Below are 20,322 nucleotides of genomic sequence, written 5' to 3'. Positions count from 1 at the left end.
AATAGCTTTCCTGCCCTCACCAAGAACACACACCTTGAGCAAATAAAGTGCCAGACTTACAAGGCCCTATCGCCACCGGAGCATCACTTTTAGTGACGCCCCGGTGGCACTATGCACTGCGCGGTATTTACAAGATGGCGTTCAGCCACTTTTTGTGGCTTAACACCACCTTGTAAATACGGCCCCTTAGCACGCAGCGCATTCCCTGGAAGGGGCGTGCAATGGGTGTTGTTGGGAGTGTGCCACAGCAACACCCTAGCATTTTGATGCTGCTCCAGATTTAGGAGTTGGCGTAAATCTGCGTCAGCACCAAAATCCAACGCCATCCCAGGGGTGTCGTTAGAGTGGCGCACTGAGGAGAAATGTTTTCATTTCTCCTTGTTTTTGCTCTTTCTATGTGTGATGCATTCTGCAGCACACATAGAAGTAAGAGCAAATCACCATTGAAGATTTTTTTTTTGGGCAGGAAGGTGTCCCTTCCTGCACAAAAACAATTTCCCCCTCAACGCAGTCATCCTTGTACCATGGTGCAAGAACGGCTGCGTTGGCGCTCAGCAGCTAATTTAGAGCTGGCGCAGGGGGAAGCACAGGGGTGCGCTGTATTCTACTAAATACGGCGCTTCCCTGCATTTTGAAAATGACGGCGCGTGGGGCTTGCAAATTTGGCACAGCGTCGCGCTTAGTCATTTTCTTGTAAATCTGGGCCAAAATGTCTAAAGGATAGAGGCTTTTTATGTCATGTTCGATGAAGACCATGCAAATGACTCTAGTCGTACTGCAGAAGAGAGCACCATGTGCAGTTTCTTGCTTTGGGATGTAGTCTCCCACTCTCTGTCACCAACCCTCCGAGCAGGGTCGGAGCTTTTGCATTTCTGTGCCCAGGCTCGTTGGTCTAGGGGTATGATTCTCGATTAGGGTGCGAGAGGTCTCAGGTTCAAATCCCGGACGAGCCCATTTTAGCGGAAAACAATCAAATCCTGCTCAAAATACACAACCCCTCAACATTTCTCATTCCACTCGAAGCATTGTTGCGCAAAACATATTTTTTGCCTCAGGCGAAAAATGGATTACAATGCCTTGGCTTCCTTCCTGCTTGCTCTCAGTGCGCCCAGTGTGATGATTTCACAGGCTCTCCTTCCTGGCATTTAGGCATCAGATATTTGTCTGTCTCTGCCCGCAGCTGTGGGATTTTTCAGGACGTCTGAGTGTATGCATGCTGGCTGACACCGCTGCAATTTTCACACTTACCCCTCGCATTCCGAGCAACTGCTGATAAAGTATAGAGGAAATCGTGCAGACATATGAGGGGAACTGTGCTCCTTCAGTCAAACCAGCAAGCTTGTTTCTGTAGTGTAGTGGTTATCACGTTCGCCTCACACGCGAAAGGTCCCCGGTTCGAGACCGGGCAGAAACACTTGGCAGCAGCAGCTTTTGTGTTTGCTCCCTAAAACCTCAGTCTCTCTCAATGCACACTTAGACAGAAATGACCTTTAAAAACTTGTGACCTGTGTAAAACGTGCTTTACTATTGCAGGACGCTAAAAAGTTATCTGCATCCCTCGGTGGTCGTGCATGTGCATTGTTTCTTGTTCTGTTTTTTTTTTTTTTTCTTGGCCATGTTATATTGTGGGGCCTTTAAAGCTGTGACTTTGATAGGAACATTGCAAGCGGCAAAATCAACAAGTGCAGACTGAAGAGTCCGACCTGCACACTGTTTTGGCTGTCAGGATGGCCAAGTGGTCTAAGGCGCCAGACTCAAGAGAGCTTGATCTTCAGTGAAGCTGAGCCTTCTGGTCTCTTCATGGAGGCGTGGGTTCAAATCCCACTTCTAACAGGTGTATTTTCTTCCCTTAAATCTTGCTCTGCTTGCAGAGCCAGCTCCTCACACCACTATCTTTGGAAGCTGCTGTGGCATGTGAGGAGAAATCCACCAACCCATCGGCTGGGCCCTCAATCAAAATTCTGTGTATTACTGGAAGGGGCGTCTCAGGCACACCTTCTGATAGAGCTGCACTTTATGACAGTAACTACCATGCTGGTTTCTACTTAAGCAGTTGATTCTATCGTTTGAAGTGAGGCTCTCCTGCCACCTTTTGGGCAAAGAAGACACTGCCCCTGCAACAACACAGGCAGACAAGCTCAAACTAGGTTTCTTGGTTAGGTGGGCGGAGCATATTGGCAATGGTGCCTCCTCGTGACTTGCAATTTACATGAAGAAGACAGAGAGGCAGCTGGGAGTAGGCAGTACCCATGAACCCCTGAACACTGTCTTGCGACTAGCACACAATTCTGAAATGAGGCGGGGGAAAGGAGGTGATTTCCCCATCAAGGGCCATTCCGGGAAATCAGCCACCCTGCGTCTCCCAGGTGAGTGTTTCAGGCCTATGAGCCACTAATATAAATCTCGCCTGATCGAGCCTAATCGAGCGCTGATCGAGCAAGTGTGCTTGAATCCAAGAGGCATGCTCCTCTGGCTCAAGAGCTAGCAGGCCCTTCAGTGCTTCTGGTTGGGAAGTCTAAGGTGCAAGGGTCCATGACTTGCAGCGGGTTACAACTACCAGAAAGGGTCTGCTTTTCACATCAGTGCCCTAGTTCAGCTCACTGGCACAGGGCATTTTGACTACCTCTTGCCTTGCTAGAGACAAACAAAAAATCCTTGACAGAAAACATCAATTGCTATGGCACGCTTAGAGAGAGAGAGTCTCCAAATGGCCCTGCTTTTCGGAAAGACGCTTCAGAAGATGTTTCAAATGACTATGCAGCGGCAGTCTAGTTGGTATAGGGGTATGATTCTCGCTTCGGGTGTGAGAGGACCTCGGTTCAAATCCCAGACAAACCCCTACCTTTATAGGTTCAGTCTGTGTTTTAAACAGGAGTATTTCTGCTTTTCACTCTTGTAAGATGTCATGTTGCAATGCAATACATGCTTTATACTGGCGTCGAGACGGTTCAGCATCATGAAGGTATGCGAGATTTCTTTGCAACTGCTTTCCTGTGCTGGAGCAGCAGTGCTCGTAGGAACATTAAATGCACAGTGCTTCTCCATGGTAATTTCGGGTCCAGTTCTGGAATCTCCTCTTGGAATGAAAGTGATCCCAGTTCCTTTCTTCCAAGGGAAGAGATCGTGTTCCGGAAGGCTCAGCTTTGAGCGTCATGAACATTGGCCCTCATCCTTGCATCCCAGTCCAATGCATAGCCACATAAAGCAAGCAGGTGTGTCTGTTTCCATAGTGTGGTGGTTCCAGTACAATGCATAGCCACATGAAGCAAGCCGGCAAGTGTGTCTGTTTGTGTAGTGTAGTGGTTATCATGCGCACCTCACATGCGAAAGGTCCCTGGTTCGAGTCGCTGGGCTTTTTCACAGTATTTGCATTTCCTGCCTCACCTGACAGGCAAGCTGAGATAAAAGAGACTGTGTCTATCCCTCACCATCGTGAGGTACTACGCTCCTGGGGCATCTGTCACAGCTCACCAAGAGGAGTTGCGCCAGCTTACGGCAGTCAGTTGCTCACTGTTTGACCTTTGCAATGAAGCCTGAGCCTACAGCATTCAAGCCAGCCAAGGAAGGAAGGTACGAGAGCGAAAATAGCTTTCCTGCCCTCACCAAGAACACACACCTTGAGCAAATAAAGTGCCAGACTTACAAGGCCCTATCGCCACCGGAGCATCACTTTTAGTGACGCCCCGGTCGCACTATGCACTGCGCGGTATTTACAAGATGGCGTTCAGCCACTTTTTGTGGCTTAACACCACCTTGTAAATACGGCCCCTTAGCACGCAGCGCGTTCCCTGGAAGGGGCGTGCAATGGGTGTTGTTGGGAGTGTGCCACAGCAACACCATAGCATTTTGATGCTGCTCCAGATTTAGGAGTTGGCGTAAATCTGCGTCAGCACCAAAATCCAACGCCATCCCAGGGGTGTCGTTAGAGTGGCGCACTGAGGAGAAATGTTTTCATTTCTCCTTGTTTTTGCTCTTTCTATGTGTGATGCATTCTGCAGCACACATAGAAGTAAGAGCAAATCACCATTGAAGATTTTTTTTTTGGGCAGGAAGGTGTCCCTTCCTGCACAAAAACAATTTCCCCCTCAACGCAGTCATCCTTGTACCATGGTGCAAGAACGGCTGCGTTGGCGCTCAGCAGCTAATTTAGAGCTGGCGCAGGGGGAAGCACAGGGGTGCGCTGTATTCTCCTAGATACGGCGCTTCCCTGCATTTTGAAAATGACGGCGCGTGGGGCTTGCAAATTTGGCACAGCGTCGCGCTTAGTCATTTTCTTGTAAATCTGGGCCAAAATGTCTAAAGGATAGAGGCTTTTTATGTCATGTTCGATGAAGACCATGCAAATGACTCTAGTCGTACTGCAGAAGAGAGCACCATGTGCAGTTTCTTGCTTTGGGATGTAGTCTCCCACTCTCTGTCACCAACCCTCCGAGCAGGGTCGGAGCTGTCGCATTTCTGTGCCCAGGCTCGTTGGTCTAGGGGTATGATTCTCGATTAGGGTGCGAGAGGTCCCAGGTTCAAATCCCGGACGAGCCCATTTTAGCGGAAAACAATCAAATCCTGCTCAAAATACACAACCCCTCAACATTTCTCATTCCACTCGAAGCATTGCTGCGCAAAACATATTTTTTGCCTCAGGCGAAAAATGGATTACAATGCCTTGGCTTCCTTCCTGCTTGCTCTCAGTGCGCCCTGTGTGATGATTTCACAGGCTCTCCTTCCTGGCATTTAGGCATCAGATATTTGTCTGTCTCTGCCCGCAGCTGTGGGATTTTTCAGGACGTCTGAGTGTATGCATGCTGGCTGACACCGCTGCAATTTTCACACTTACCCCTCGCATTCCGAGCAACTGCTGATAAAGTATAGAGGCAATCGTGCAAACATATGAGGGGAACTGTGCTCCTTCAGTCAAACCAGCAAGCTTGTTTCTGTAGTGTAGTGGTTATCATGTTCGCCTCACACGCGAAAGGTCCCCGGTTCGAGACCGGGCAGAAACACTTGGCAGCAGCAGCTTTTGTGTTTGCTCCCTAAAACCTCAGTCTCTCTCATGCACACTTAGACAGAAATGACCTTTAAAAACTTGTGACCTGTGTAAAACGTGCTTTACTATTGCAGGACGCTAAAAAGTTATCTGCATCCCTCGGTGGTCGTGCATGTGCATTGTTTCTTGTTCTGTTTTTTTTTTTTTTTCTTGGCCATGTTATATTGTGGGGCCTTTAAAGCTGTGACTTTGATAGGAACATTGCAAGCGGCAAAATCAACAAGTGCAGACTGAAGAGTCCGACCTGCACACTGTTTTGGCTGTCAGGATGGCCGAGTGGTCTAAGGCGCCCGACTCAAGAGAGCTTGATCTTCAGTGAAGCTGAGCCTTCTGGTCTCTTCATGGAGGCGTGGGTTCAAATCCCACTTCTAACAGGTGTATTTTCTTCCCATAAATCTTGCTCTGCTTGCAGAGCCAGCTCCTCACACCACTATCTTTGGAAGCTGCTGTGGCATGTGAGGAGAAATCCACCAACCCATCGGCTGGGCCCTCAATCAAAATTCTGTGTATTACTGGAAGGGGCGTCTCAGGCACACCTTCTGTTAGAGCTGCACTTTATGACAGTAACTACCATGCTGGTTTCTACTTAAGCAGTTGATTCTATCGTTTGAAGTGAGGCTCTCCTGCCACCTTTTGGGCAAAGAAGACACTGCCCCTGCAACAACACAGGCAGACAAGCTCAAACTAGGTTTCTTGGTTAGGTGGGCGGAGCATATTGGCAATGGTGCCTCCTTGTGACTTGCAATTTACATGAAGAAGACAGAGAGGCAGCTGGGAGTAGGCAGTACACATGAACCCCTGAACACTGTCTTGCGACTAGCACACAATTCTGAAATGAGGCGGGGGAAAGGAGGTGATTTCCCCATCAAGGGCCATTCCGGGAAATCAGCCACCCTGCGTCTCCCAGGTGAGTGTTTCAGGCCTATGAGCCACTAATATAAATCTCGCCTGATCGAGCGCTGATCGAGCAAGTGTGCTTGAATCCAAGAGGCATGCTCCTCTGGCTCAAGAGCTAGCAGGCCCTTCAGTGCTTCTGGTTGGGAAGTCTAAGGTGCAAGGGTCCATGACTTGCAGCGGGTTACAACTACCAGAAAGGGTCTGCTTTTCACATCAGTGCCCTAGTTCAGCTCACTGGCACAGGGCATTTTGACTACCTCTTGCCTTGCTAGAGACAAACAAAAAATCCTTGACAGAAAACATCAATTGCTATGGCACGCTTAGAGAGAGAGAGCCTCCAAATGGCCCTGCTTTTCGGAAAGACGCTTCAGAAGATGTTTCAAATGACTATGCAGCGGCAGTCTAGTTGGTATAGGGGTATGATTCTCGCTTCGGGTGTGAGAAGACCTCGGTTCAAATCCCAGACAAACCCCTACCTTTATAGGTTCAGTCTGTGTTTTAAACAGGAGTATTTCTGCTTTTCACTCTTGTAAGATGTCATGTTGCAATGCAATACATGCTTTATACTGGCGTCGAGACGGTTCAGCATCATGAAGGTATGCGAGATTTCTTTGCAACTGCTTTTCTGTGCTGGAGAAGCAGTGCTCGTAGGAACATTAAATGCACAGTGCTTCTCCATGGTAATTTCGGGTCCAGTTCTGAAATCTCCTCTTGGAATGAAAGTGATCCCAGTTCCTTTCTTCCAAGGGAAGAGATCGTGTTCCGGAAGGCTCAGCTTTGAGCGTCATGAACATTGGCCCTCATCCTTGCATCCCAGTCCAATGCATAGCCACATAAAGCAAGCAGGTGTGTCTGTTTCCATAGTGTGGTGGTTCCAGTACAATGCATAGCCACATGAAGCAAGCCGGCAAGTGTGTCTGTTTGTGTAGTGTAGTGGTTATCATGCGCACCTCACATGCGAAAGGTCCCTGGTTCGAGTCGCTGGGCTTTTTCACAGTATTTGCATTTCCTGCCTCACCTGACAGGCAAGCTGAGATAAAAGAGACTGTGTCTATCCCTCACCATCGTGAGGTACTACGCTCCTGGGGCATCTGTCACAGCTCACCAAGAGGAGTTGCGCCAGCTTACGGCAGTCAGTTGCTCACTGTTTGACCTTTGCAATGAAGCCTGAGCCTACAGCATTCAAGCCAGCCAAGGAAGGAAGGTACGAGAGCGAAAATAGCTTTCCTGCCCACACCAAGAACACACACCTTGAGCAAATAAAGTGCCAGACTTACAAGGTCCTATCGCCACCGGAGCATCACTTTTAGTGACGCCCCGGTGGCACTATGCACTGCGCGGTATTTACAAGATGGCGTTCAGCCACTTTTTGTGGCTTAACTCCACCTTGTAAATACGGCCCCTTAGCACGCAGCGCGTTCCCTGGAAGGGGCGTGCAATGGGTGTTGTTGGGAGTGTGCCACAGCAACACCATAGCATTTTGATGCTGCTCCAGATTTAGGAGTTGGCGTAAATCTGCGTCAGCACCAAAATCCAACGCCATCCCAGGGGTGTCGTTAGAGTGGCGCACTGAGGAGAAATGTTTTCATTTCTCCTTGTTTTTGCTCTTTCTATGTGTGATGCATTCTGCAGCACACATATAAGTAAGAGCAAATCACCATTGAAGATTTTTTTTTTGGGCAGGAAGGTGTCCCTTCCTGCACAAAAACAATTTCCCCCTCAACGCAGTCATCCTTGTACCATGGTGCAAGAACGGCTGCGTTGGCGCTCAGCAGCTAATTTAGAGCTGGCGCAGGGGGAAGCACAGGGGTGCGCTGTATTCTACTAAATACGGCGCTTCCCTGCATTTTGAAAATGACGGCGCGTGGGGCTTGCAAATTTGGCACAGCGTCGCGCTTAGTCATTTTCTTGTAAATCTGGGCCAAAATGTCTAAAGGATAGAGGCTTTTTATGTCATGTTCGATGAAGACCATGCAAATGACTCTAGTCGTACTGCAGAAGAGAGCACCATGTGCAGTTTCTTGCTTTGGGATGTAGTCTCCCACTCTCTGTCACCAACCCTCCAAGCAGGGTCGGAGCCGTTGCATTTCTGTGCCCAGGCTCGTTGGTCTAGGGGTATGATTCTTGCTTAGGGTGTGAGAGGTCCCGGGTTCAAATCCCAGACGAGTCCATTTTAGCGGAAAACAATCAAATCCTGCTCAAAATACAAAACCCCTCAACATTTCTCATTCCACTCGAAGCATTGTTGCGCAAAACATATTTTTTGCCTCAGGCGAAAAATGGATTACAATGCCTTGGCTTCCTTCCTGCTTGCTCTCAGTGCGCCCTGTGTGATGATTTCACAGGCTCTCCTTCCTGGCATTTAGGCATCAGATATTTGTCTGTCTCTGCCCGCAGCTGTGGGATTTTTCAGGACGTCTGAGTGTATGCATGCTGGCTGACACCGCTGCAATTTTCACACTTACCCCTCGCATTCCGAGCAACTGCTGATAAAGTATAGAGGAAATCGTGCAAACATATGAGGGGAACTGTGCTCCTTCAGTCAAACCAGCAAGCTTGTTTCTGTAGTGTAGTGGTTATCATGTTCGCCTCACACGCGAAAGGTCCCCGGTTCGAGACCGGGCAGAAACACTTGGCAGCAGCAGCTTTTGTGTTTGCTCTCTAAAACCTCAGTCTCTCTCAATGCACACTTAGACAGAAATGACCTTTAAAAACTTGTGACCTGTGTAAAACGTGCTTTACTATTGCAGGACGCTAAAAAGTTATCTGCATCCCTCGGTGGTCGTGCATGTGCATTGTTTCTTGTTCTGTTTTTTTTTTTTTTTCTTGGCCATGTTATATTGTGGGGCCTTTAAAGCTGTGACTTTGATAGGAACATTGCAAGCGGCAAAATCAACAAGTGCAGACTGAAGAGTCCGACCTGCACACTGTTTTGGCTGTCAGGATGGCCGAGTGGTCTAAGGCGCCAAACTCAAGAGAGCTTGATCTTCAGTGAAGCTGAGCCTTCTGGTCTCTTCATGGAGGCGTGGGTTCAAATCCCAATTCTAACAGGTGTATTTTCTTCCCTTAAATCTTGCTCTGCTTGCAGAGCCAGCTCCTCACACCACTATCTTTGGAAGCTGCTGTGGCATGTGAGGAGAAATCCACCAACCCATCGGCTGGGCCCTCAATCAAAATTCTGTGTATTACTGGAAGGGGCGTCTCAGGCACACCTTCTGATAGAGCTGCACTTTATGACAGTAACTACCATGCTGGTTTCTACTTAAGCAGTTGATTCTATCGTTTGAAGTGAGGCTCTCCTGCCACCTTTTGGGCAAAGAAGACACTGCCCCTGCAACAACACAGGCAGACAAGCTCAAACTAGGTTTCTTGGTTAGGTGGGCGGAGCATATTGGCAATGGTGCCTCCTCGTGACTTGCAATTTACATGAAGAAGACAGAGAGGCAGCTGGGAGTAGGCAGTACCCATGAACCCCTGAACACTGTCTTGCGACTAGCACACAATTCTGAAATGAGGCGGGGGAAAGGAGGTGATTTCCCCATCAAGGGCCATTCCGGGAAATCAGCCACCCTGCGTCTCCCAGGTGAGTGTTTCAGGCCTATGAGCCACTAATATAAATCTCGCCTGATCGAGCGCTGATCGAGCAAGTGTGCTTGAATCCAAGAGGCATGCTCCTCTGGCTCAAGAGCTAGCAGGCCCTTCAGTGCTTCTGGTTGGGAAGTCTAAGGTGCAAGGGTCCATGACTTGCAGCGGGTTACAACTACCAGAAAGGGTCTGCTTTTCACATCAGTGCCCTAGTTCAGCTCACTGGCACAGGGCATTTTGACTACCTCTTGCCTTGCTAGAGACAAACAAAAAATCCTTGACAGAAAACATCAATTGCTATGGCACGCTTAGAGAGAGAGAGCCTCCAAATGGCCCTGCTTTTCGGAAAGACGCTTCAGAAGATGTTTCAAATGACTATGCAGCGGCAGTCTAGTTGGTATAGGGGTATGATTCTCGCTTCGGGTGTGAGAGGACCTCGGTTCAAATCCCAGACAAACCCCTACTTTTATAGGTTCAGTCTGTGTTTTAAACAGGAGTATTTCTGCTTTTCACTCTTGTAAGATGTCATGTTGCAATGCAATACATGCTTTATACTGGCGTCGAGACGGTTCAGCATCATGAAGGTATGCGAGATTTCTTTGCAACTGCTTTTCTGTGCTGGAGCAGCAGTGCTCGTAGGAACATTAAATGCACAGTGCTTCTCCATGGTAATTTCGGGTCCAGTTCTGAAATCACCTCTTGGAATAAAAGTGATCCCAGTTCCTTTCTTCCAAGGGAAGAGATCGTGTTCCGGAAGGATCAGCTTTGAGCGTCATGAACATTGGCCCTCATCCTTGCATCCCAGTCCAATGCATAGCCACATAAAGCAAGCAGGTGTGTCTGTTTCCATAGTGTGGTGGTTCCAGTACAATGCATAGCCACATGAAGCAAGACGGCAAGTGTGTCTGTTTGTGTAGTGTAGTGGTTATCATGCGCACCTCACATGCGAAAGGTCCCTGGTTCGAGTCGCTGGGCTTTTTCAAAGTATTTGCATTTCCTGCCTCACCTGACAGGCAAGCTGAGATAAAAGAGACTGTGTCTATCCCTCACCATCGTGAGGTACTACGCTCCTGGGGCATCTGTCACAGCTCACCAAGAGGAGTTGCGCCAGCTTACGGCAGTCAGTTGCTCACTGTTTGACCTTTGCAATGAAGCCTGAGCCTACAGCATTCAAGCCAGCCAAGGAAGGAAGGTACGAGAGCGAACATAGCTTTCCTGCCCTCACCAAGAACACACACCTTGAGCAAATAAAGTGCCAGACTTACAAGGCCCTATCGCCACCGGAGCATCACTTTTAGTGACGCCCCGGTGGCACTATGCACTGCGCGGTATTTACAAGATGGCGTTCAGCCACTTTTTGTGGCTTAACACCACCTTGTAAATACGGCCCCTTAGCACGCAGCGCGTTCCCTGGAAGGGGCGTGCAATGGGTGTTGTTGGGAGTGTGCCACAGCAACACCATAGCATTTTGATGCTGCTCCAGATTTAGGAGTTGGCGTAAATCTGCGTCAGCACCAAAATCCAACGCCATCCCAGGGGTGTCGTTAGAGTGGCGCACTGAGGAGAAATGTTTTCATTTCTCCTTGTTTTTGCTCTTTCTATGTGTGATGCATTCTGCAGCACACATAGAAGTAAGAGCAAATCACCATTGAAGATTTTTTTTTTGGGCAGGAAGGTGTCCCTTCCTGCACAAAAACAATTTCCCCCTCAACGCAGTCATCCTTGTACCATGGTGCAAGAACGGCTGCGTTGGCGCTCAGCAGCTAATTTAGAGCTGGCGCAGGGGGAAGCACAGGGGTGCGCTGTATTCTACTAAATACGGCGCTTCCCTGCATTTTGAAAATGACGGCGCGTGGGGCTTGCAAATTTGGCACAGCGTCGCGCTTAGTCATTTTCTTGTAAATCTGGGCCAAAATGTCTAAAGGATAGAGGCTTTTTATGTAATGTTCGATGAAGACCATGCAAATGACTCTAGTCGTACTGCAGAAGAGAGCACCATGTGCAGTTTCTTGCTTTGGGATGTAGTCTCCCACTCTCTGTCACCAACCCTCCGAGCAGGGTCGGAGCTGTTGCATTTCTGTGCCCAGGCTCGTTGGTCTAGGGGTATGATTCTCGATTAGGGTGAGAGAGGTCCCAGGTTCAAACCCCGGACGAGCCCATTTTAGCGGAAAACAATCAAATCCTGCTCAAAATACACAACCCCTCAACATTTCTCATTCCACTCGAAGCATTGTTGCGCAAAACATATTTTTTGTCTCAGGCGAAAAATGGATTACAATGCCTTGGCTTCCTTCCTGCTTGCTCTCAGTGCGCCCTGTGTGATGATTTCACAGGCTCTCCTTCCTGGCATTTAGGCATCAGATATTTGTCTGTCTCTGCCCGCAGCTGTGGGATTTTTCAGGACGTCTGAGTGTATGCATGCTGGCTGACACCGCTGCAATTTTCACACTTACCCCTCGCATTCCGAGCAACTGCTGATAAAGTATAGAGGAAATCGTGCAAACATATGAGGGGAACTGTGCTCCTTCAGTCAAACCAGCAAGCTTGTTTCTGTAGTGTAGTGGTTATCATGTTCGCCTCACACGCGAAAGGTCCCCGGTTCTAGACCGGACAGAAACACTTGGCAGCAGCAGCTTTTGTGTTTGCTCCCTAAAACCTCAGTCTCTCTCAATGCACACTTAGACAGAAATGACCTTTAAAAACTTGTGACCTGTGTAAAACGTGCTTTACTATTGCAGGACGCTAAAAAGTTATCTGCATCCCTCGGTGGTCGTGCATGTGCATTGTTTCTTGTTCTGTTTTTTTTTTTTTTTTTGGCCATGTTATATTGTGGGGCCTTTAAAGCTGTGACTTTGATAGGAACATTGCAAGCGGCAAAATCAACAAGTGCAGACTGAAGAGTCCGACCTGCACACTGTTTTGGCTGTCAGGATGGCCGAGTGGTCTAAGGCGCCAGACTCAAGAGAGCTTGATCTTCAGTGAAGCTGAGCCTTCTGGTCTCTTCATGGAGGCGTGGGTTCAAATCCCACTTCTAACAGGTGTATTTTCTTCCCTTAAATCTTGCTCTGCTTGCAGAGCCAGCTCCTCACACCACTATCTTTGGAAGCTGCTGTGGCATGTGAGGAGAAATCCACCAACCCATCGGCTGGGCCCTCAATCAAAATTCTGTGTATTACTGGAAGGGGCGTCTCAGGCACACCTTCTGTTAGAGCTGCACTTTATGACAGTAACTACCATGCTGGTTTCTACTTAAGCAGTTGATTCTATCGTTTGAAGTGAGGCTCTCCTGCCACCTTTTGGGCAAAGAAGACACTGCCCCTGCAACAACACAGGCAGACAAGCTCAAACTAGGTTTCTTGGTTAGGTGGGCGGAGCATATTGGCAATGGTGCCTCCTTGTGACTTGCAATTTACATGAAGAAGACAGAGAGGCAGCTGGGAGTAGGCAGTACCCATGAACCCCTGAACACTGTCTTGCGACTAGCACACAATTCTGAAATGAGGCGGGGGAAAGGAGGTGATTTCCCCATCAAGGGCCATTCCGGGAAATCAGCCACCCTGCGTCTCCCAGGTGAGTGTTTCAGGCCTATGAGCCACTAATATAAATCTCGCCTGATCGAGCAAGTGTGCTTGAATCCAAGAGGCATGCTCCTCTGGCTCAAGAGCTAGCAGGCCCTTCAGTGCTTCTGGTTGGGAAGTCTAAGGTGCAAGGGTATATGACTTGCAGCGGGTTACAACTACCAGAAAGGGTCTGCTTTTCACATCAGTGCCCTAGTTCAGCTCACTGGCACAGGGCATTATGACTACCTCTTGCCTTGCTAGAGACAAACAAAAAATCCTTGACAGAAAACATCAATTGCTATGGCACGCTTAGAGAGAGAGAGCATCCAAATGGCCCTGCTTTTCGGAAAGACGCTTCAGAAGATGTTTCAAATGACTATGCAGCGGCAGTCTAGTTGGTATAGGGGTATGATTCTCGCTTCGGGTGTGAGAGGACCTCGGTTCAAATCCCAGACAAACCCCTACCTTTATAGGTTCAGTCTGTGTTTTAAACAGGAGTATTTCTGCTTTTCACTCTTGTAAGATGTCATGTTGCAATGCAATACATGCTTTATACTGGCGTCGAGACGGTTCAGCATCATGAAGGTATGCAAGATTTCTTTGCAACTGCTTTTCTGGCTGGAGCAGCAGTGCTCGTAGGAACATTAAATGCACAGTGCTTCTCCATGGTAATTTCGGGTCCAGTTCTGAAATCTCCTCTTGGAATGAAAGTGATCCCAGTTCCTTTCTTCCAAGGGAAGAGATCGTGTTCCGGAAGGCTCAGCTTTGAGCGTCATGAACATTGGCCCTCATCCTTGCATCCCAGTCCAATGCATAGCCACATAAAGCAAGCAGGTGTGTCTGTTTCCATAGTGTGGTGGTTCCAGTACAATGCATAGCCACATGAAGCAAGCCGGCAAGTGTGTCTGTTTGTGTAGTGTAGTGGTTATCATGCGCACCTCACATGCGAAAGGTCCCTGGTTCGAGTCGCTGGGCTTTTTCACAGTATTTGCATTTCCTGCCTCACCTGACAGGCAAGCTGAGATAAAAGAGACTGTGTCTATCCCTCACCATCGTGAGGTACTACGCTCCTGGGGCATCTGTCACAGCTCACCAAGAGGAGTTGCGCCAGCTTACGGCAGTCAGTTGCTCACTGTTTGACCTTTGCAATGAAGCCTGAGCCTACAGCATTCAAGCCAGCCAAGGAAGGAAGGTACGAGAGCGAAAATAGCTTTCCTGCCCTCACCAAGAACACACACCTTGAGCAAATAAAGTGCCAGACTTACAAGGCCCTATCGCCACCGGAGCATCACTTTTAGTGACGCCCCGGTGGCACTATGCACTGCGCGGTATTTACAAGATGGCGTTCAGCCACTTTTTGTGGCTTAACACCACCTTGTAAATACGGCCCCTTAGCACGCAGCGCGTTCCCTGGAAGGGGCGTGCAATGGGTGTTGTTGGGAGTGTGCCACAGCAACACCATAGCATTTTGATGCTGCTCCAGATTTAGGAGTTGGCGTAAATCTGCGTCAGCACCAAAATCCAACGCCATCCCAGGGGTGTCGTTAGAGTGGCGCACTGAGGAGAAATGTTTTCATTTCTCCTTGTTTTTGCTCTTTCTATGTGTGATGCATTCTGCAGCACACATAGAAGTAAGAGCAAATCACCATTGAAGATTTTTTTTTTGGGCAGGAAGGTGTCCCTTCCTGCACAAAAACAATTTCCCCCTCAACGCAGTCATCCTTGTACCATGGTGCAAGAACGGCTGCGTTGGCGCTCAGCAGCTAATTTAGAGCTGGCGCAGGGGGAAGCACAGGGGTGCGCTGTATTCTACTAAATACGGCGCTTCTCTGCATTTTGAAAATGACGGCGCGTGGGGCTTGCAAATTTGGCACAGCGTCGCGCTTAGTCATTTTCTTGTAAATCTGGGCCAAAATGTCTAAAGGATAGAGGCTTTTTATGTCATGTTCGATGGAGACCATGCAAATGACTCTAGTCGTACTGCAGAAGAGAGCACCATGTGCAGTTTCTTGCTTTGGGATGTAGTCTCCCACTCTCTGTCACCAACCCTCCGAGCAGGGTCGGAGCCGTTGCATTTCTGTGCCCAGACTCGTTGGTCTAGGGGTATGATTCTCGCTTAGGGTGCGAGAGGTCCCGGGTTCAAATCCCGGACGAGCCCATTTTAGCGGAAAACAATCAAATCCTGCTCAAAATACAAAACCCCTCAACATTTCTCATTCCACTCGAAGCATTGTTGCGCAAAACATATTTTTTGCCTCAGGCGAAAAATGGATTACAATGCCTTGGCTTCCTTCCTGCTTGCTCTCAGTGCGCCCTGTGTGATGATTTCACAGGCTCTCCTTCCTGGCATTTAGGCATCAGATATTTGTCTGTCTCTGCCCGCAGCTGTGGGATTTTTCAGGACGTCTGAGTGTATGCATGCTGGCTGACACCGCTGCAATTTTCACACTTACCCCTCGCATTCCGAGCAACTGCTGATAAAGTATAGAGGAAATCGTGCAAACATATGAGGGGAACTGTGCTCCTTCAGTCAAACAAGCAAGCTTGTTTCTGTAGTGTAGTGGTTATCACGTTCGCCTCACACGCGAAAGGTCCCCGGTTCGAGACCGGGCAGAAACACTTGGCAGCAGCAGCTTTTGTGTTTGCTCCCTAAAACCTCAGTCTCTCTCAATGCACACTTAGACAGAAATGACCTTTAAAAACTTGTGACCTGTGTAAAACGTGCTTTACTATTGCAGGACGCTAAAAAGTTATCTGCATCCCTCGGTGGTCGTGCATGTGCATTGTTTCTTGTTCTGTTTTTTTTTTTTTTCTTGGCCATGTTATATTGTGGGGCCTTTAAAGCTGTGACTTTGATAGGAACATTGCAAGCGGCAAAATCAACAAGTGCAGACTGAAGAGTCCGACCTGCACACTGTTTTGGCTGTCAGGATGGCCGAGTGGTCTAAGGCGCCAGACTCAAGAGAGCTTGATCTTCAGTGAAGCTGAGCCTTCTGGTCTCTTCATGGAGGCGTGGGTTCAAATCCCACTTCTAACAGGTGTATTTTCTTCCCTTAAATCTTGCTCTGCTTGCAGAGCCAGCTCCTCACACCACTATCTTTGGAAGCTGCTGTGGCATGTGAGGAGAAATCCACCAACCCATCGGCTGGGCCCTCAATCAAAATTCTGTGTATTACTGGAAGGGGCGTCTCAGGCACACCTTCTGATAGAGCTGCACTTTATGACAGTAACTACCATGCTGGTTTCTACTTAAGCAGTTGATTCTATCGTTTGAAGTGAGGCTCTCCTGCCACCTTTTGGGCAAAGAAGACACTGCCCCTGCAACAACACAGGCAGACAAGCTCAAACTAGGTTTCTTGGTTAGGTGGGCGGAGCATATTGGCAATGGTGCCTCCTCGTGACTTGCAATTTACATGAAGAAGACAGAGAGGCAGCTGGGAGTAGGCAGTACCCATGAACCCCTGAACACTGTCTTGCGACTAGCACACAATTCTGAAATGAGGCGGGGGAAAGGAGGTGATTTCCCCATCAAGGGCCATTCCGGGAAATCAGCCACCCTGCGTCTCCCAGGTGAGTGTTTCAGGCCTATGAGCCACTAATATAAATCTCGCCTGATCGAGCGCTGATCGAGCTAGTGTGCTTGAATCCAAGAGGCATGCTCCTCTGGCTCAAGAGCTAGCAGGCCCTTCAGTGCTTCTGGTTGGGAAGTCTAAGGTGCAAGGGTCCATGACTTGCAGCGGGTTACAACTACCAGAAAGGGTCTGCTTTTCACATCAGTGCTCTAGTTCAGCTCACTGGCACAGGGCATTTTGACTACCTCTTGCCTTGCTAGAGACAAACAAAAAATCCTTGACAGAAAACATCAATTGCTATGGCACGCTTAGAGAGAGAGAGCCTCCAAATGGCCCTGCTTTTCGGAAAGACGCTTCAGAAGATGTTTCAAATGACTATGCAGCGGCAGTCTAGTTGGTATAGGGGTATGATTCTCGCTTCGGGTGTGAGAGGACCTCGGTTCAAATCCCAGACAAACCCCTACCTTTATAGGTTCAGTCTGTGTTTTAAACAGGAGTATTTCTGCTTTTCACTCTTGTAAGATGTCATGTTGCAATGCAATACATGCTTTATACTGGCGTCGAGACGGTTCAGCATCATGAAGGTATGCGAGATTTCTTTGCAACTGCTTTTCTGTGCTGGAGCAGCAGTGCTCGTAGGAACATTAAATGCACAGTGCTTCTCCATGGTAATTTCGGGTCCAGTTCTGAAATCACCTCTTGGAATGAAAGTGATCCCAGTTCCTTTCTTCCAAGAGAAGAGATCGTGTTCCGGAAGGCTCAGCTTTGAGAGTCATGAACATTGGCCCTCATCCTTGCATCCCAGTCCAATGCATAGCCACATAAAGCAAGCAGGTGTGTCTGTTTCCATAGTGTGGTGGTTCCAGTACAATGCATAGCCACATGAAGCAAGCCGGCAAGTGTGTCTGTTTGTGTAGTGTAGTGGTTATCATGCGCACCTCACATACGAAAGGTCCCTGGTTCGAGTCGCTGGGCTTTTTCACAGTATTTGCATTTCCTGCCTCACCTGACAGGCAAGCTGAGATAAAAGAGACTGTGTCTATGCCTCACCATCGTGACGTACTACGCTCCTGGGGCATCTGTCACAGCTCACCAAGAGGAGTTGCGCCAGCTTACGGCAGTCAGTTGCTCACTGTTTGACCTTTGCAATGAAGCCTGAGCCTACAGCATTCAAGCCAGCCAAGGAAGGAAGGTACGAGAGCGAAAATAGCTTTCCTGCCCTCACCAAGAACACACACCTTGAGCAAATAAAGTGCCAGACTTACAAGGCCCTATCGCCACCGGAGCATCACTTTTAGTGACGCCCCGGTGGCACTATGCACTGCGCGGTATTTACAAGATGGCGTTCAGCCACTTTTTGTGGTTTAACACCACCTTGTAAATACGGCCCCTTAGCACGCAGCGCGTTCCCTGGAAGGGGCGTGCAATGGGTGTTGTTGGGAGTGTGCCACAGCAACACCATAGCATTTTGATGCTGCTCCAGATTTAGGAGTTGGCGTAAATCTGCGTCAGCACCAAAATCCAACGCCATCCCAGGGGTGTCGTTAGAGTGGCGCACTGAGGAGAAATGTTTTCATTTCTCCTTGTTTTTGCTCTTTCTATGTGTGATGCATTCTGCAGCACACATAGAAGTAAGAGCAAATCACCATTGAAGATTTTTTTTTTGGGCAGGAAGGTGTCCCTTCCTGCACAAAAACAATTTCCCCCTCAATGCAGTCATCCTTGTACCATGCTGCAAGAACGGCTGCGTTGGCGCTCAGCAGCTAATTTAGAGCTGGCGCAGGGGGAAGCACAGGGGTGCGCTGTATTCTACTAAATACGGCGCTTCCCTGCATTTTGAAAATGACGGCGCGTGGGGCTTGCAAATTTGGCACAGCGTCGCGCTTAGTCATTTTCTTGTAAATCTGGGCCAAAATGTCTAAAGGATAGAGGCTTTTTATGTCATGTTCGATGAAGACCATGCAAATGACTCTAGTCGTACTGCAGAAGAGAGCACCATGTGCAGTTTCTTGCTTTGGGATGTAGTCTCCCACTCTCTGTCACCAACCCTCCGAGCAGGGTCGGAGCTGTTGCATTTCTGTGCCCAGGCTCGTTGGTCTAGGGGTATGATTCTCACTTAGGGTGCGAGAGGTCCCAGGTTCAAATCCCGGACGAGCCCATTTTAGCGGAAAACAATCAAATCCTGCTCAAAATACACAACCCCTCAACATTTCTCATTCCACTCGAAGCATTGTTGCGCAAAACATATTTTTTGCCTCAGGCGAAAAATGGATTACAATGCCTTGGCTTCCTTCCTGCTTGCTCTCAGTGCGCCCTGTGTGATGATTTCACAGGCTCTCCTTCCTGGCATTTAGGCATCAGATATTTGTCTGTCTCTGCCCGCAGCTGCGGGATTTTTCAGGACGTCTGAGTGTATGCATGCTGGCTGACACCGCTGCAATTTTCACACTTACCCCTCGCATTCCGAGCAACTGCTGATAAAGTATAGAGGAAATCGTGCAAACAAATGAGGGGAACTGTGCTCCTTCAGTCAAACCAGCAAGCTTGTTTCTGTAGTGTAGTGGTTGTCACGTTCGCCTCACACGCGAAAGGTCCCCGGTTCGAGACCGGCCAGAAACACTTGGCAGCAGCAGCTTTTGTGTTTGCTCCCTAAAACCTCAGTCTCTCTCAATGCACACTTAGACAGAAATGACCTTTAAAAACTTGTGACCTGTGTAAAACGTGCTTTACTATTGCAGGACGCTAAAAAGTTATCTGCATCCCTCGGTGGTCGTGCATGTGCATTGTTTCTTGTTCTGTTTTTTTTTTTTTTTCTTGGCCATGTTATATTGTGGGGCCTTTAAAGCTGTGACTTTGATAGGAACATTGCAAGCGGCAAAATCAACAAGTGCAGACTGAAGAGTCCGACCTGCACACTGTTTTGGCTGTCAGGATGGCCGAGTGGTCTAAGGCGCCAGACTCAAGAGAGCTTGATCTTCAGTGAAGCTGAGCCTTCTGGTCTCTTCATGGAGGCGTGGGTTCAAATCCCACTTCTGACAGGTGTATTTTCTTCCCTTAAATCTTGCTCTGCTTGCAGAGCCAGCTCCTCACACCACTATCTTTGGAAGCTGCTGTGGCATGTGAGGAGAAATCCACCAACCCATCGGCTGGGCCCTCAATCAAAATTCTGTGTATTACTGGAAGGGGCGTCTCAGGCACACCTTCTGTTAGAGCTGCACTTTTAGACAGTAACTACCATGCTGGTTTCTACTTAAGCAGTTGATTCTATCGTTTGAAGTGAGGCTCTCCTGCCACCTTTTGGGCAAAGAAGACACTGCCCCTGCAACAACACAGGCAGACAAGCTCAAACTAGGTTTCTTGGTTAGGTGGGAGGAGCATATTGGCAATGGTGCCTCCTCGTGACTTGCAATTTACATGAAGAAGACAGAGAGGCAGCTGGGAGTAGGCAGTACCCATGAACCCCTGAACACTGTCTTGCGACTAGCACACAATTCTGAAATGAGGCGGGGGAAAGGAGGTGATTTCCCCATCAAGGGCCATTCCGGGAAATCAGCCACCCTGCGTCTCCCAGGTGAGTGTTTCAGGCCTATGAGCCACTAATATAAATCTCGCCTGATCGAGCGCTGATCGAGCAAGTGTGCTTGAATCCAAGAGGCATGCTCCTCTG

General features: G+C 48.7%; 6 non-coding genes across 6 annotated transcripts; all 6 read left to right on the top strand.

Annotated features, from left to right (window-relative positions):
* Positions 1 to 1,341: 1,341 nt before the first annotated feature.
* On the top strand, positions 1,342 to 1,414 carry TRNAV-CAC (transfer RNA valine (anticodon CAC)). The gene has a single exon. It is a non-coding gene; the product is annotated as a tRNA-Val (tRNA).
* A 3,510-nt stretch (positions 1,415 to 4,924) lies between these two features.
* TRNAV-CAC (transfer RNA valine (anticodon CAC)) lies at positions 4,925 to 4,997 on the top strand. The gene has a single exon. It is a non-coding gene; the product is annotated as a tRNA-Val (tRNA).
* A 3,499-nt stretch (positions 4,998 to 8,496) lies between these two features.
* Positions 8,497 to 8,569, top strand: TRNAV-CAC (transfer RNA valine (anticodon CAC)). Its single transcript has one exon. It is a non-coding gene; the product is annotated as a tRNA-Val (tRNA).
* Positions 8,570 to 15,169: 6,600 nt separating this feature from the next.
* Positions 15,170 to 15,242, top strand: TRNAP-AGG (transfer RNA proline (anticodon AGG)). Its single transcript has one exon. It is a non-coding gene; the product is annotated as a tRNA-Pro (tRNA).
* Positions 15,243 to 15,629: 387 nt separating this feature from the next.
* Positions 15,630 to 15,702, top strand: TRNAV-CAC (transfer RNA valine (anticodon CAC)). The gene has a single exon. It is a non-coding gene; the product is annotated as a tRNA-Val (tRNA).
* Positions 15,703 to 19,581: 3,879 nt separating this feature from the next.
* TRNAL-CAA (transfer RNA leucine (anticodon CAA)) lies at positions 19,582 to 19,693 on the top strand. The gene is made up of 2 exons: positions 19,582 to 19,619; positions 19,648 to 19,693. It is a non-coding gene; the product is annotated as a tRNA-Leu (tRNA).
* The last annotated feature ends 629 nt before the right edge of the window (positions 19,694 to 20,322 follow it).

Source organism: Pleurodeles waltl, unplaced genomic scaffold, assembly GCF_031143425.1.
Source record: "Pleurodeles waltl isolate 20211129_DDA unplaced genomic scaffold, aPleWal1.hap1.20221129 scaffold_72, whole genome shotgun sequence".
Classification (NCBI taxonomy): Eukaryota; Metazoa; Chordata; class Amphibia; order Caudata; family Salamandridae; genus Pleurodeles; species Pleurodeles waltl.
The sequence above is the reverse complement of the archived record's forward strand: the minus strand, read 5'-3'. Positions and strand labels throughout refer to the sequence as shown.